Here is a 15,589-nt window from a genome sequence, read left to right as displayed (position 1 = left end):
AGACCGTGTGAGATACTTCCTCTACATACAGGGGTTTGAATCAGGCATTTAAAAAACAGCCATTTTGGGCAAAGACATATTTACTTCATGCCTACACTGGTTCAGACCCTGTGAGATTCTTCCTCTACATACAGGGGTTTGAATGAGGCATTTGAAATACAGCCTTTTTGTCCAAATAAATATTTACTTCAGGCCTACACTGGATCAGGCCCTGTGAGATACTCCCTCCACATACAGGGGTTTGAATCAGGCATTTGAAATACAGCCTTTTTGTCCAAATAAATATTTACTTCAGGCATACACTGGATCAGACCGTGTGAGATACTTCCTCTACATACAGGGGTTTGAATCAGGCATTTAAAAAACAGCCATTTTGGGCAAAGACATATTTACTTCATGCCTACACTGGTTCAGACCCTGTGAGATTCTTCCTCTACATACAGGGGTTTGATTCAGGGATTTGAAATACAGCCCTTTGAAATACAGCCATTGTGTGCAAATAAATATTTACTTCAGGCCTACACTGGTTCAGACTGTGTGAGATACTCACTCTACATACAGGGGTTTGATTCAGGGATTTGAAATACAGCCATTTGAAATACAGCCATTTTGTGCAAAGATATATTTACTTCAGGCCTACACTGGTTTCGACCGTGTGACATACTTCCTCTACATACAGGGGTTTGAATCAGGCATTTGAAATACAGCCATTTTGGGCAAAGACATATTTTCTTCATGCCTACACTGGTTCAGTTCCTGTGAGATACTTCCTCTACATACAGGGATTTGAATCAGGCATTTAAAATACAGCCATTTTGTGCAAAGAAATATTTACTTCAGGCCTACACTGGTTCAGGCCCTGTGAGATACTCCCTCTACATACAGGGGTTTGATTGAGGGATTTAAAATACAGCCATTTGAAATACAGCCATTTTGGGCAAATACATATTTACTTCATGCCTACACTGGTTCAGGCCCTGTGAGATACTCCCTCGTCATACAGGGGTTTGATTCAAGGATGTGAAATACAGCCATTTTGTGAAAAAAGAAATATTTACTTCAGGCCTACACTGGTTTAGGCCCTGTGAGATACTCCCTCTACATACAGGGGTTTGATTTAGGGATTTAAAATACAGCCATTTGAAATACAGCCATTGTGTGCAAACATATTTTTACTTCAGGCCTACACTGGTTCAGAACGTGTGAGATACTTCCTCTACATACAGTGGTTTGAATCAGGCATTTGAAATACAGCCATTTTGGGCAAAGACATATTTACTTCATGGCTACACTTGTTCAGGCCCTGTGATATACTCCCTCTACATACAGGGGTTTGATTCAGGGATTTGAAATACAGCCATTTGAAATACAGCCATTTTGGGCAAAGATATATTTACTTCATGCCTACATTGGTTCAGACCGTGTGAGATGCTCCCTCTACATACAGGGGTTTGACTCAGGCATTTGAAATACAGCAATTTGAAACGCAGCCATTTTGTGCAAAGATATATTTACTTCAGGCCTACACTGGTTTCGACCGTGTGACATACTTCCTCTACATACAGGGGTTTGAATCAGGCATTTGAAATACAGCCATTTGAAATACAGTTATTTTGTGCAAAGAAATATTTTCTTCAGGCCTACACTGGTTCAGGCCCTGTGAGATACTCCCTCTACATACAGGGGTTTAATTGAGGGATTTGAAATACAGCCATTTGAAATACAGCCATTTTGTGCAAAGAAATATTTACTTCAGGCCTACACTGGTTCAGGCCCTGTGATATACTCCCTCTACATACAGGGGTTTGATTCAGGGATTTGAAATACAGCCATTTTGTGCAAAGATATATTTACTTCAGGCCTACACTGGTTCAGGCCCTGTGAGATACTGCCTCTACATACAGGGGTTTGATTCAGGGATTTAAAATACAGCTATTTGAAATACAGCCATTGTGTGCAAAGATATATTTACTTCAGGCCTACACTGGTTCAGACCCTGTGAGATACTCCCTCTACATACAGGGGTTTGATTCAAGGACTTGAAATACAGCCATTTTGTGCAAAGAAATATTTACTTCAGGCCTATACTGGTTTAGGCCCTGTGAGATACTCCCTCTACATATGTGGGTTTGATTCAGGGATTTGAAATACAGCCATTTGAAATACAGCCATTTTGGGCAAATACATATTTACTTCATGCCTACACTGGTTCAGGCCCTGTGAGATACTCCCTCTACATACAGGGGTTTGATTCAGGCATTTGAAATACAGCAATTTGAATTGCAGCCCTTTTGTGCAAAGATATATTTACTTCAGGCCTATACTGGTTTAGGCCCTGTGAGATACTCCCTCTACATACAGGGGTTTGATTTAGGGATTTAAAATACAGCCATTTGAAATACAGCCATTGTGTGCAAACATATTTTTACTTCAGGCCTACACTGGTTCAGAACGTGTGAGATACTCTCTCTACATACAGGGGTTTGAATCAGGCATTTGAAATACAGTAATTTGAAATACAGCCATTTTGTGCAAAGATATATTTACATCAGGCCTACACTGGTTTAGGCCCTGCGAGATACTCCCTCTACATACAGGGGTTTGATTCAGGGATTTGAAATACAGCCATTGTGCGCAAAGATATATTTAATTCAGGCCTACACTGGTTCAGACCGTGTGAGATACTTCCTCTACATACAGGGGTTTGAATCAGGCATTTGAAATACAGCCATTTTGGGCAAAGACATATTTACTTCATGTCTACACTGGTTCAGGCCCTGTGATATACTCCCTCTACATACAGGGGTTTGATTCAGGGATTTGAAATACAGCCATTTGAAATACAGCCATTTTGTGCAAAGATATATTTACTTCAGGCCTACATTGGTTCAGACCGTGTGAGATACTTCCTCATCATACAGGGGTTTGAATCAGGCATTTAAAAAACAGCCATTTTGGGCAAAGACATATTTACTTCATGCCTACATTGGTTCAGACCCTGTGAGATTCTTCCTCTACATACAGGGGTTTGAATCAGGCATTTGAAATACAGCCTTTTTGTCCAAATAAATATTTATTTCAGGCCTACACTGGATCAGGCCCTGTAAGATACTCCCTCCACATACAGGGGTTTGAATCAGGCATTTGAAATACAGCCTTTTTGTCCAAATAAATATTTACTTCAGGCATACACTGGATCAGACCGTGTGAGATACTTCCTCTACATACAGGGGTTTGAATCAGGCATTTAAAAAACAGCCATTTTGGGCAAAGACATATTTACTTCATGCCTACACTGGTTCAGACCCTGTGAGATTCTTCCTCTACATACAGGGGTTTGATTCAGGGATTTGAAATACAGCCCTTTGAAATACAGCCATTGTGTGCAAATAAATATTTACTTCAGGCCTACACTGGTTCAGACTGTGTGAGATACTCACTCTACATACAGGGGTTTGATTCAGGGATTTGAAATACAGCCATTTGAAATACAGCCATTTTGTGCAAAGATATATTTACTTCAGGCCTACACTGGTTTCGACCGTGTGACATACTTCCTCTACATACAGGGGTTTGAATCAGGCATTTGAAATACAGCCATTTTGGGCAAAGACATATTTACTTCATGCCTACACTGGTTCAGACCCTGTGAGATACTTCCTCTACATACAGGAGTTTGAATCAGGCATTTGAAATACAGCCATTTGAAATACAGCGATTTTGTACAAAGAAATATTTACTTCAGGCCAACACTGGTTTAGGCCCTGTGAGATACTCCCTCTACATACAGGGGTTTAATTGAGGGATTTGAAATACAGCCATTTGAAATACAGCCATTTTGTGCAAAGAAATATTTACTTCAGGCCTACACTGGTTCAGGCCCTGTGAAATACTCCCTCTACATACAGGGGTTTGATTCAGGGATTTGAAATACAGCCATTTTGTGCAAAGATATATTTACTTCAGGCCTTCACTGGTTCAGGCCTGTGAGATACTCCCTCTACATACAGGGGTTTGATTCAGGGATTTAAAATACAGCCATTTGAAATACAGCCATTGTGTGCAAAGATATATTTACTTCAGGCCTACACTGGTTCAGACCGTGTGAGATACTGCCTCTAAATACAGGGGTTTGAATCAGGCATTTGAAATACAGCCATTTTGGGCAAAGACATATTTTCTTCATGCCTACACTGGTTCAGATCCTGTGAGATACTTCCTCTACATACAGGGATTTGAATCAGGCATTCGAAATACAGCCATTTTGTGCAAAGAAATATTTACTTCAGGCCTACACTGGTTCAGGCCCTGTGAGATACTCCCTCTACATACAGGGGTTTGATTGAGGGATTTGAAATACAGCCATTTGAAATACAGCCATTTTCAGCAAATACATATTTACTTCATGCCTACACTGGTTCAGGCCCTGTGAGATACTCCCTCTACATACAGGGGTTTGATTCAAGGATTTGAAATACAGCCATTTTGTGCAAAGAAATATTTACTTCAGGCCTACACTGGTTTAGGCCCTGTGAGATACTCCCTCTACATACAGGGGTTTGATTCAGGGATTTGAAATACAGCAATTTGAAATGCAGCCATTTTGTGCAAAGATATATTTACTACAGGCCTTCACTGGTTTAGGCCGTGTGAGACACACCCTCTACATACAGGGGTTTGATTTAGGGATTTAAAATACAGCCATTTGAAATACAGCCATTGTGTGCAAACATATTTTTACTTCAGGCCTACACTGGTTCAGAACGTGTGAGATACTTCCTCTACATACAGGGGTTTGAAACAGTCATTTGAAATACAGCCATTTTGTGCAAAGAAATATTTACTTTAGGCCTACACTAGTTTAGACCGTGAGAGATACTCCCTCTACATACAGGGGTTTCATTCAGGGATTTAAAATACAACCATTTGAAATACAGCCATTGTGTGCAAAGATATATTTACTTCAGGCCTACACTGGTTCAGACTGTGTGAGATACTTCCTCTACATACAGGAGTTTGAATCAGGCATTTAAAATACAGCCATTTTGGGCAAAGACATATTTACTTCATGCCTACACTGGTTCAGACCCTGTGAGATTCTTCCTCTACATACAGGGGTTTGAATCAGGCATTTGAAATACAGCCATTTTGTCCAAATAAATATTTACTTCAGGCCTACACTGGATCAGGCCCTGTGAGATACCCCCTCTACATACAGGGGTTTGATTCAGGGATTTGAAATACAGCCCTTTGAAATACAGCCATTGTGTGCAAATAAATATTTACTTCAGGCCTACACTGGTTCAGACTGTGTGAGATACTCCCTCTACATACAGGGGTTTGATTCAGGGATTTGAAATACAGCCATTAGAAATACAGCCATTTTGTGCAAAGATATATTTACTTCAGGCCTACACTGGTTCAGACTGTGTGAGATACTTTCTCTACATACAGGGATTTGAATCAGGCATTTGAAATACAGTAATTTGAAATACAGCCATTTTGTGCAAAGATATATTTACTTTAGGCCTACACTGGTTCAGGCCCTGTGAGATACTCCCTCTACATACAGGGGTTTGATTCAGGGATTTAAAATACAGCCATTGTGCGCAAAGATATATTTAATTCAGGCCTACACTGGTTCAGACCGTGTGAGATACTTCCTCTACATACAGGGGTTTGAATCAGGCATTTGAAATACAGCCATTTTGGGCAAAGACATATTTACTTCATGGCTACACTGGTTCAGGCCCTGTGATATACTCCCTCTACATACAGGGGTTTGATTCAGGGATTTGAAATACAGCAATTTGAAATGCAGCCATTTTGTGCAAAGATATTTTTACTTCAGGCCTACACTGGTTTCGACCGTGTGACATACTTCCTCTACATACAGGGGTTTGAATCAGGCATTTGAAATACAGCCATTTTGGGCAAAGACATATTTACTTCATGCCTACACTGGTTCAGACCCTGTGAGATACTTCCTCTACATACAGGGGTTTGAATCAGGCATTTGAAATACAGCCATTTTGTGCAAATAAATATTTACTTCAGGCCTACACTGGTTCAGGCCCTGTGAGATACTCCCTCTACATACAGGGGTTTAATTGAGGGATTTGAAATACAGCCATTTGAAATACAGCCATTTTGTGCAAAGAAATATTTACTTCAGGCCTACACTGGTACAGGCCCTGTGAGATACTCCCTCTACATACAGGGGTTTGATTCAGGGATTTGAAATACAGCCATTTTGTGCAAAGATATATTTACTTCAGGCCTACACTGGATCAGGCCCTGTGAGATACCCCCTCTACATACAGGGGTTTGATTCAGGGATTTGAAATACAGCCCTTTGAAATACAGCCATTGTGTGCAAATAAATATTTACTTCAGGCCTACACTGGTTCAGACTGTGTGAGATACTCCCTCTACATACAGGGGTTTGATTCAGGGATTTGAAATACAGCCATTAGAAATACAGCCATTTTGTGCAAAGATATATTTACTTCAGGCCTACACTGGTTCAGACTGTGTGAGATACTTTCTCTACATACAGGGATTTGAATCAGGCATTTGAAATACAGTAATTTGAAATACAGCCATTTTGTGCAAAGATATATTTACTTTAGGCCTACACTGGTTCAGGCCCTGTGAGATACTCCCTCTACATACAGGGGTTTGATTCAGGGATTTAAAATACAGCCATTGTGCGCAAAGATATATTTAATTCAGGCCTACACTGGTTCAGACCGTGTGAGATACTTCCTCTACATACAGGGGTTTGAATCAGGCATTTGAAATACAGCCATTTTGGGCAAAGACATATTTACTTCATGGCTACACTGGTTCAGGCCCTGTGATATACTCCCTCTACATACAGGGGTTTGATTCAGGGATTTGAAATACAGCAATTTGAAATGCAGCCATTTTGTGCAAAGATATTTTTACTTCAGGCCTACACTGGTTTCGACCGTGTGACATACTTCCTCTACATACAGGGGTTTGAATCAGGCATTTGAAATACAGCCATTTTGGGCAAAGACATATTTACTTCATGCCTACACTGGTTCAGACCCTGTGAGATACTTCCTCTACATACAGGGGTTTGAATCAGGCATTTGAAATACAGCCATTTTGTGCAAATAAATATTTACTTCAGGCCTACACTGGTTCAGGCCCTGTGAGATACTCCCTCTACATACAGGGGTTTAATTGAGGGATTTGAAATACAGCCATTTGAAATACAGCCATTTTGTGCAAAGAAATATTTACTTCAGGCCTACACTGGTACAGGCCCTGTGAGATACTCCCTCTACATACAGGGGTTTGATTCAGGGATTTGAAATACAGCCATTTTGTGCAAAGATATATTTACTTCAGGCCTACACTGGTTGAGGCCCTGTGAGATACTCCCTCTACATACAGGGGTTTGATTCAGGGATTTAAAATACAGCCATTTGAAAAACAGCCATTGTGTGCAAAGATATATTTACTTCAGGCCTACACTGGTTTCGACCGTGTGACATACTTCCTCTACATACAGGGGTTTGAATCAGGCATTTGAAATACAGCCATTTTGGGCAAAGACATATTTACTTCATACCTACACTGGTTCAGACCCTGTGAGATACTTCCTCTACATACAGGGGTTTGAATCAGGCATTTGAAATACAGCCATTTTGTGCAAATAAATATTTACTTCAGGCCTACACTGGTTCAGGCCCTGTGAGATACTCCCTCTACATACAGGGGTTTAATTGAGGGATTTGAAATACAGCCATTTGAAATACAGCCATTTTGTGCAAAGAAATATTTACTTCAGGCCTACACTGGTACAGGCCCTGTGAGATACTCCCTCTACATACAGGGGTTTGATTCAGGGATTTGAAATACAGCCATTTTGTGCAAAGATATATTTAATTCAGGCCTACACTGGTTCAGACCGTGTGAGATACTTCCTCTACATACAGGGGTTTGAATCAGGCATTTGAAATACAGCCATTTTGGGCAAAGACATATTTACTTCATGGCTACACTGGTTCAGGCCCTGTGATATACTCCCTCTACATACAGGGGTTTGATTCAGGGATTTGAAATACAGCAATTTGAAATGCAGCCCTTTTGTGCAAAGATATATTTACTTCAGGCCTACACTGGTTCAGGCCCTGTGAGATACTCCCTCTACATACAGGGGTTTGATTGAGGGATTTGAAATACAGCCATTTGAAATACAGCCATTTTGGGCAAATACATATTTACTTCATGCCTACACTGTTTCAGGCCCTGTGAGATACTCCCTCTACATACAGGGGTTTGATTCAGGGATTTGAAATACAGCCATTTTGTGCAATGAAATACAAACCAGATTCCAAAAATGTTGTGACACTATACAAATCGTGAATAAAAACTGAATGCAATGATGTGGAGGTGCCAACTTCTAATATTTTATTCAGAATAGAACATAAATCATGGAACAAAAGTTTAAACTGAGAAAATGTACCATTTTAAGGGAAAAATATGTTGAATTAGAATTTCATGGTGTCAACAAATCCCCAAAAAGTTGGGACAAGGCCATTTTCACCACTGTGTGGCATCTCCCCTTCTTCTTACAACACTCAACAGACGTCTGGGGACCGAGGAGACCAGTTTCTCAAGTTTAGAAATAGGAATGCTCTCCCATTCTTGTCTAATACAGGCCTCTAACTGTTCAATCGTCTTGGGCCTTCTTTGTTGCACCTTCCTCTTTATGATGCACCAAATGTTCTCTATAGGTGAAAGATCTGGACTGCAGACTGACCATTTCAGTACCCGGATCCTTCTCCTACGCAGCCATGATGTTGTGATTGATGCAGAATGTGGTCTGGCATTATCTTGTTTAAAAATGCAGGGTCTTCCCTGAAAGAGATGACGTCTGGATGGGAGCATATGTTGTTCTAGAACCTGAATATATTTTTCTGCATTGATGGTGCTTTTCCAGACATGCAAGCTTCCCATGCCACACGCACTCATGCAACCCCATACCATCAGAGATGCAGCCTTCTGAACTGAGCGTTGATAACAACTTGGGTTGTCCTTGTCCTCTTTGGTCCGGATGACATGGCGTCCCAGATTTCCAAAAAGAACTTTGAATCGTGACTCGTCTGACCACAGAACAGTCTTCCATTTTGCCACACTGCATTTTAAATGATCCCTGGCCCAGTGAAAACGCCTGAGCTTGTGGATCTTGCCTAGAAATGGCTTCTTCTTTGCACTGTAGAGTTTCAGCTGGCAATGGCGGATGGCACGGTGGATTGTGTTCACTGACAATGGTTTCTGGAAGTATTCCTGAGCCCATTCTGTGATTTCCTTTACAGTAGCATTCCTGTTTGTGGTGCAGTGTCGTTTAAGGGCCCGGAGATCACGGGCATCCAGTATGGTTTTTACGGCCTTGACCCTTACGCACAGAGTTTGTTCCAGATTCTCTGAATCTTCGGATGATGTTATGCACAGTTGATGATGATAGATGCAAAGTCTTTGCAATTTTTCGATGGATAACACCATTCTGATATTGCTCCACTATCTTTCTGCGCAACATTGTGGGAATTGGTGATCCTCTACCCATCTTGGCTTCTGAGAGACATTGCCACTCTGAGAAGCTCTTTTTATACCCAATCATGTTGCCAATTGACCTAATTAGTGTTAATTGGTCTTCCAGCTCTTCGTTATGCTCAAATTTACTTTTTTCAGCCTCTTATTGCTACTTGTCCCAACTTTTTGGGGATTTGTTGACACCGTGAAAATTGGAATCAACGTATTTTTCCTTTAAAATGATACATTTACTCGGATTAAACGTTTGATCTGTCATCTACATTCTATTACAAATAAAATATTGACATTTGCCATCTCCACATCATTGCATTCAGTTTTTATTCACAATTTGTTTAGTGTCCCAACTTTTTTGGAATCCGGTTTGTATTTACTTCAGGCCTACACTGGTTCAGGCCCTGTGAGATACTCCCTCTACATACAGGGGTTTGATTGAGGGATTTGAAATACAGCCATTTGAAATACAGCCATTTTGGGCAAAGATATATTTACTTCAGGCCTAAATTGGTTCAGACCGTGTGAGATACTCCCTCTTCATACAGGGGTTTGAATCAGGCATTTGAAATACAGCCATTTTGGGCAAATACATATTTTCTTCATGCCTATACTGGTTCAGATCCTGAGAGATACTTCCTCTACATACAGGGATTTGAATCAGGCATTTGAAATACAGCCATTTTGTGCAAAGAAATATTTACTTCAGGCCTACACTGGTTCAGGCCCTGTGAGATACTCCCTCTACATACAGGGGTTTGATTGAGGGATTTGAAATACAGCCATTTGAAATACAGCCATTTTGGGTAAATACATATTTACTTCATGCCTACACTAATTCAGGCCCTGTGAGATACTCCCTCTACATACAGGGGTTTGATTCAGGGATTTGAAATACAGCCATTTTGTCTAAAGAAATATTTACTTCAGGTCTACAGTGGTTCAGGCCCTGTGAGATACTCCCTCTACATACAGGGGTTTGATTCAGGCATTTGAAATACAGCCAGATTGAGTGCACCGATGCCCAACTACTTATCTTTCAAGATGAGTACATGGGAGGACCATCGCAGCACGTCTCGGATGATCACGAAACATAGGTGCTAACTGATGTGGCCTTCGAAAGTGTGCAGACCAACAAGGAAGGCAGGGGTGAAGACTGGGTGGAAGATGCTGTGGAGGACGATGAGGTCCTTGACCCCACATGGAATCAAGGTCATGCGAGTGACCTATGTAGTTCGGAGGAAGAGGCAGTGGTCGCACAGAGCCACCAGCACAGCAGAAGAGGGAGCAGGGTGCAAAAGCGGAGCAGGGGACCAAGCACACCAAAGCCAGCTCCAAGGAGTTCCCTGGCGTGGCAGTTCTTCAGACAATGTGCTGACGACAAGACACGAGTGGTTTGCACGTTGTGCAATCAGAGCCTTAAGCGAGGCATAAAAGTTCTCAACCTGAGCACAACCTGCATGACCAGGCATTAAAGTGCAAAGCATGAGCTACAGTGGAGTGGACACCTCAAAAATCAAGAAAGGTCTCTGGCTCCTCCTGCTTCTTCTTCTGCTGTAGTCGCGGCCTCTTCATCCACCTCTGGAATGACAGTGCCACCTGGAATGACAGAGGATCTGCCAGCAACACCAACACCTGGGTCACCAAGCATCTCCACAATTTCTCACGGAAGCGTTCAGCTCTCCATATCCCAAACGCTTGAGAGGAAGTACCCCCCTACATACCCGCGATCCCTAACCCTGAATGCCAGCATTTCTAAATTACTGACCTTTGAAATGTTGTCATTCCGTCTGGTGTAGACGGATAGTTTTAAAGGCCTTATGGCGGTGGCTGTCCCACATCGTGCCCAGCCGCCACTACTTTTCAAGGTGAGCCATCCCTTCCCTTCACAACCAAGTAGGGGACAAAATCAGGTGTGCACTGCGCAACGCCATTTGTGGCAAAGTGCATGTGACTACGGATACGTGGACCAGTAAGCACGGTCAGGGCCGTTATATCTCCATAACAGCACACTGGGTAAATGCAGTGGCGGCTGGGCCTGAGGCTGATAGCAGTTTGGCGCATGTCCTTCCACCACCGAGGATTGCAGGGCGCTTCAGTTTGCCTTCTGTTGCTTCCTTCTCCTACTCTGCTTCCTCATCCTCTACCAGCTCCTCATCCGGTCAGCGTAACACCTTCACCACCAACTTCAGCACAGCCAGGGGTAAACGACAGTAGGCAGTTTTAATACTTATCTGTTTGGGGGACAAACCCCACACCGCGCAGGAGCTGTGGACGGGCCTTGAACAATAGACCGATGAGTGGTTTGTGCCAGTCAGCCTCAAGCCCAGCCTGGTGGTGTGCGATAATGGGCGAAATCTCGTTGCAGCACTGGGATTACCCGATTTGACGCACATTCCTTGCCTGTCGCATGTGCTGAATTTGGTGTTGCAGAGACTCGTTAAAAATGAACCCGATATGTCAGAGCTGCTGCATAAAGTGCGGGCCGTCTGTGTGCACTTTTGGCGTTCTCACCATGCTGCTGCTCGTCTGTCAGCGCTGCAGCGTAACTTCGGCCTTCCCACTCACCGCCTCATATGCGACGTGCCCACAATGTGGAACTCCACCTTGCACATGCTGGCCAGACTGTGCGAGCAGCAGCAGGCGATAGTGGAGTTTCAGCTGCAGCACGCACGGGTGAGTCGCTCGGCGGAACAGCACCACTTCACCACCAAAGACTGACCCTCCATGTGAGACCTGTATTCCTTGTTGCGCTGTTTCGAGTACTCCACCAACATGGCTAGTGCCGATAACGCCGTTCTCAGCGTTACTATCCCACTTTTATGCCTCCTTGAAAAAATGCTCCTGGCGATGATGGAATAGGATGTGGCACAGGAGGAGGAAGAGGGATCATTTCGTAGGGTTTCCGGCCAGTCATTCCAAAGTGGCTCCGAGGGTGGGTTCCTGCACCCACAAACCCAAGGTACACAATTGTCCAGCCAGGGCACAGTTCTGGAGGATATGGAGGAGGAGGAACCATGTTCACAGCAGGGTGAGACCCAGACTAGCTCATGGCAATCACTGGTGCGTGGATGGGGGGATACAGAGGACACAGACGATACACCTCCCACAGAGGACAGCTTTTCATTGCCTCTGGACAGCCTGGCACACATGAGCGATTACATGCTGCAGTGTCTCGGCAACGACCGCCGAGTTGCCCACATTCTTACTTGTGCTGATTACTGGGTGGCCACGCTGCTGGATCCCCATTACAAGGACAACGTACCGTCCTTAATTCCCTCACCGGAGCGTGATCGTAAGATGCGCAAGTACAAGCGCACGCTGGTAGATGCGCTGCTGGTGGCATTCCCACCTGACAGCGGGGGCACAGTGAAAGCACAAGATGAAGGCAGAGGACGAGGAAGAGGTCGCCAACGCAGCTGGGTCACCGCCAGTACTTTAGAAGGCAGGGTTAGCATGGCCGAAATGTGGAAAAGCTTTGTCAGCACGCCACAACAACCATCACCACCAGCTGATATGGAGCGTCTTAGCAGGAGGCAGCATTTCACCAACATGGTGGAGCAGTATGTGTGCACACGCCTACACGTTCTGAATGACGGGTCTGCCCCTTCAACTTCTGGGTCTTCAAATTGGGCACATGGCCTGAGCTTGCCCTTTACGCCTTGGATGTGCTGGCCTGCCCTGCAGCCAGTGTATTATCTGAACGTGTGTTTAGCACGGCACGGGGCGTCATCACAGACAAGCGCATCCGAAGGTCCACAGCCAATGTGGACAAGCTCACGTTCATTAAAATGAACCAGGCATGGATCCCTCAGGACTTTTCCATACCTTGTGCAGAATAGACATGTATACCGGCACTAAGCAGCCATTGTTATACTGCAGCTGTGTTTGTATTTTGGATATTTCACACTCTTTTGGAGTGTACGTTAATTTTACAAAATAAAATTAAAACCAAAAACCTGTGTTGGCTATCTCGTCCTCCTCCACCGCCGCTTCCACCTACTCTGCTACGTCCACCGCCTCCTCAAACTCCTACTCCATATGGAACTCCACCTCATAAATCAATTTTTTTTGTACATGTTTTATTTTATATCATTTCACTACTTTGTAATTTATATTTTCTGGTGAAATTCACCAATTTTTGGGTGTATAGTACCACTGCTATACCTAGTAGACAGGTTAAACAAAAAAAAAATATTGTCAGTTATATATTCTGGTGAAATTCACCAATTTTTGGGTGTGATGTACCACACCTATACCTAGTAGACTGAAAATAAAAATAAAAATGTCAGTTAAATTTTTGGTGAAATTCACCAATTTTTGGGTGTAATATACCCCTCCTCTACCTAGTTGACATCTTAATAAATTTCGATAATTTTTCTGTTACATTCTTGGGTTGACATTATACAATTTTAGACATGAATAAACACCTGCTATGCATAGGTGACAGGGAATAAAATTTAATATATTATTCAGTAATTAATGCGCGCCACATCCTTTCATTCAATGCTTAAACTTTTAAAAGTTGTCACCCTTTTACTCTTTAATAATTTCTCCCATATTTCAACTCTATAATTTTAAATTTGAAAAAATGAATCCTACCTTGGATGTGGTCTCTCTTTCTCACGCTCCCTCTCTGGCCTGGAACCCTGATTCCCCGCCACACGTGATCACCATGGTAGGCGCATAAAAGAACATCGAAAGTTGATAGAGCAGATATCAAATTGGATCGTGAACATCACGGGGAAGTGCGACATGGTGGGGCACAAAGTGTGCACACGCCTACACAAACTGACTGACAGCTGTCAGCCCCTGCAACTTTTGGGTCTCCAATTTGGGCACATAGCCTGAGCTTGCCCTTTACCCCTTGGAGGTGCTGGCCTGCCCTGCAGCCAGTGTATTGTCTGAACGTGTGTTTAGCACGACTGGAGGGGGTTATCGCAGGTTATTTTTCCCAATGTTTTGGGGTGTACCCTAATTTTAAAAATAAAATTTAAAACCAAAAAGCAGTGTAGGCTACCTCCTCCTTTTCCACAGCCGCTTCCACCTACACCACCACATCCACCGCCTCCTCAACCTCCTACTCCATATGGACCTGGTCCTCCTACATCAAGATTATTATTTTATATTTTTAGGTATTTTATGTTATTTAAAGTCATTTCCCTATCCACATTTGTTTGCAGAGCACTTGCCATGCTCTTAACCACATTTTGACGACATTTGCAGCCCTCTAGCCCTTTCCATGACATTTTTAGAGCCATTTTAGTGCTCAAAAGTTCGGGCCCCCATTGACTTCAATAGGGTTCGGGGTCAAGTTCGGGTCCGAACCCGTCGAACCCGAACATCCAGGTGTCCGCTCAACTCTACTAGATAGTACATTTGCGGCCTGCGCTGCATTTCTGACAGTCCAATAAAACACAACTATATCTGCAGAGCATGAACATAGGGGGACAAGAGTTCATTTCAAGTGTGCTATTTGCATTTGGAATCTGTTGCTGTCAATTCTTAAGATGAGATCCAAAGAGCTGTCACTATCAATTAAGCAAGCCATCAGTAGGCTGAAAAAACAAAACAAACCCATCAGAGAGATAGCAAAAACATTAGGCGTGGCCAAAACCACTGTTTGGAACATTCTTAAAAAGAAGGAATGCACAGATGAGCTCAGCAACACCAAAGGACCCGGAAGACCACAGAAAACAACTGTGGTGGATGACCGAAGAATTCATTCCCTGGTGAAGAAAACACCCTTCACAACAGTGAGCCAGATCAGGAACATTCTCCAGGAGGTAGGTGTATGTGTGTCAAAGTCAACAATCAAGAGAGGACTTCACCAGAGTGAATACAGTGGGTTCACCACAAGATCTAAACCATTGGTGAGCCTCAAAAACAGGAAGGCCAGATTAGAGTTTGCCAAACGACATCTAAAAAAGCCTTCACAGTTCTGGAACAACATCCTATGGACAGATGAGACCAAGATCAACTTGTACAAGAGTGATGGGAAGAGAAG

The sequence above is a fragment of the Bufo bufo genome, chromosome 1, assembly GCF_905171765.1.
Source record: "Bufo bufo chromosome 1, aBufBuf1.1, whole genome shotgun sequence".
Taxonomy (NCBI): Eukaryota; Metazoa; Chordata; class Amphibia; order Anura; family Bufonidae; genus Bufo; species Bufo bufo.
Note: the sequence above shows the minus strand (reverse complement) of the source record.